A 2684-nucleotide genomic window follows, 5' to 3' on the forward strand; every position below is an offset into this window, starting at 1 on the left:
TATTAGGGCTATGGCCGCCTGTCAAAGCACTAACTGTTGTCGCTCCTCGGTCGGACACTAACAACGATGGTGTCCTGCAACTTAGGACATGAAGTGAATAAGCCCTAGACTACTTGAATTGTTGATATCCTTTTTCTTACTTTTAAGATGTTGCTCTGGACAGCTCAGCAGTTGAATTAAGTTCTAATAAATAGTGCAATTGTTTCTGTCCGTCCAGAAGCTGTTCTGTTGGTAACTTATGCAAGGCAGACCTCATCCATTTATTGAAAATATGGTTAATGCATATTAAGAATAATGACACAGGCAGCTCAGTGTTCAGATGTGTTCAATCCTATCTTGTAAATGTGCTCCGCACACCTTTTCTTGCTAACAACATTGACCCACTGACCTTTATATATTACTAATTTATTATAACAGTAAGGTTTGTATACTAATATTTATGGATCTTTTAGTTAGCTGAGACTCAGATGTTTCTAATGGTATACAATACGATGTCAGTTCTATCCTATGCTCGCTATGAACATATGGCTCAAACAACCTTGATTTGAGGTATAATGACGTCAACAGAAACGAAAATAAGAGCTTTCCGCGCGTTTTTTCGATAATGTGACTTTCTTTCTTTCTTTATTTGGTGTTTAACGTCGTTTTCAACCGTTCAAGGTTATATCGCGACGGAAAATGTGACTCCATACCGTGATCCGTATACATATGTCAGATTCATTATTCATGTAAATTCCAAAACACAATTTTGGTCGAATTTGTACCCCTGTTTTGTTTTGTGCGAGTGTGTGTATGCGTGCGTGCGAGCGTGCGTGTGTGTGTGTGTGTGTGTGTGTGTGTGTGTGTGTGTGTGTGTGTGTGTATGCGTGCGTGCGTGCATTCCCCTTGACACCCACACTCTTTGGATATATCTATCTATCTATATATATATATATATACGACTTGTGTCTGTGTGTGTTTGTGTGTGTGTGTGTCCGCGATGCACGCCCAAGGTTCTCGATGGATCTGTTTCAAATTTGGTGCCCATATTCAGGTACACCCCGGACACAACCTGCTCGATGCATGAGATATTTCAACACGTGTTCTCAGCGCGCAGCGCTGAACCGATTTTGGTTTTTCTCTGGATCCATTCCCAGTAACTCTTCCTTATCTTCTCCAGTGTTTTCAGCGTTTATCTCCCTTCCTTCGTGTGGCGTCAATCCATATTCCCGTTTCTATTTTTAGAAGGTCACTGTCGACAACGCTCAATCCATATTCCCGTTATACTATTTTTATACTGTTCAAAAAAAGAAACGCATAGTTGCTACTTGCCAAATTTGTTTTATTTTTCGAAAAAATTAACAGAAAATCCAATATTTAGATTATTTGTTTGAAATTTGGTATGGACACAGTTGAATGCACACACAGTTCATTTGCATCTTCAAATCAATCAGTCAATCAATACGATTGGGTGCCGAGGCTGTCAAGTCAGTAGGGGGTGTGACTGCCTTGAGCAGCAACAACTGCCCGGCACCTTCTGGGCATGGACTGGATCAGATGCCGGATATCTTGCTGTGGGATGGTGTCCCACTCCTCCTGAAGTGCCTGCAATAGATCGCGGTGATTTGCCGGCGCTTCTTCTCGCCTGCGCACACGTCTGTCCAATTCATCCCAGAGGTGTTCTATCGGGTTCATGTCTGGCGACATGGATGGCCATGGAAGCACCTGCACATGGTGGTCGGTGAGGAACTGGGTGGTGAGTCGTGCTGTGTGCGGGCAAGCGTTGTCCTGCTGGAATATGGCATCCTGGTCAGCCAGAAGAGGAAGGGCGTGTGGGCGCAGAATTTCCTCCACGTATCGCTGGGCAGTTATGCGCCCTTGGACGTGCACCAGGGTGCTCCTTCCAGCGGTATTGATCGCCCCCCACACCATGACGCCTCCACCACCATGAACGGGTGCCTCATCCACACAGTTGGGCGCGTAACGTTCGTTTACTCTCCGGTAGACCCTCCTCCGACCATCATGTCGCTGGAGCAGGAAGTAGGACTCGTCGCTAAACCACACGTGTCTCCAGTGATTCCGGACGGTCCAGCAAAGGTGCTGGTTGCCCCACTGCACTCGGTTCTGGCGATGGCGGCGGGTGAGGACAGCTCCTCTGTGAGGTCTGCGAGCTCTCAAACCAGCTTCATGCAGGCGGTTCCGCACGGTCTGGTCCGATAATCGGTGTGGCCCGGGGAGAGCCTGGACAGAAGATGAGGCCGACAGGAAACGATTCCGGAGGTGGCGGAGCCGTATGAAGCGGTCGTGAACAGCAGTTGTCGCCCTTGGTCTTCCCGCTCGTGGCAAGTCAGCAACGGAGCCAGTGGCTTGAAACCTGACGAAACAATCTACTGATGGTGCTCTGGGACACGTGGAAGTGCCTGGCGATTGCACTTTGACTTTGGCCTGCTTGTAAACGACCCAATGCAATTTGGCGGTCTTCTCTGCTCAATCGGGCCATCTTTCGTCGCTGAATTGTCGTCTGATTTCTTTGTGGAGAACAATCCGCTTTTATGGGTTTTGGAAGACATGGTGAGAGCTCAATATTCCCCGAGTTTCACGAGATTACACTGAAGCATGACGAGTGGTCATGCCAAATGAGCAATTTTGACATTGTAGCCACTGATAACGCATGCGTCACGTGCAGAGCTCACTTGTGGCAATGG

Source organism: Littorina saxatilis, unplaced genomic scaffold (genome assembly GCF_037325665.1).
Source record: "Littorina saxatilis isolate snail1 unplaced genomic scaffold, US_GU_Lsax_2.0 scaffold_1571, whole genome shotgun sequence".
NCBI classification, from domain to species: Eukaryota; Metazoa; Mollusca; class Gastropoda; order Littorinimorpha; family Littorinidae; genus Littorina; species Littorina saxatilis.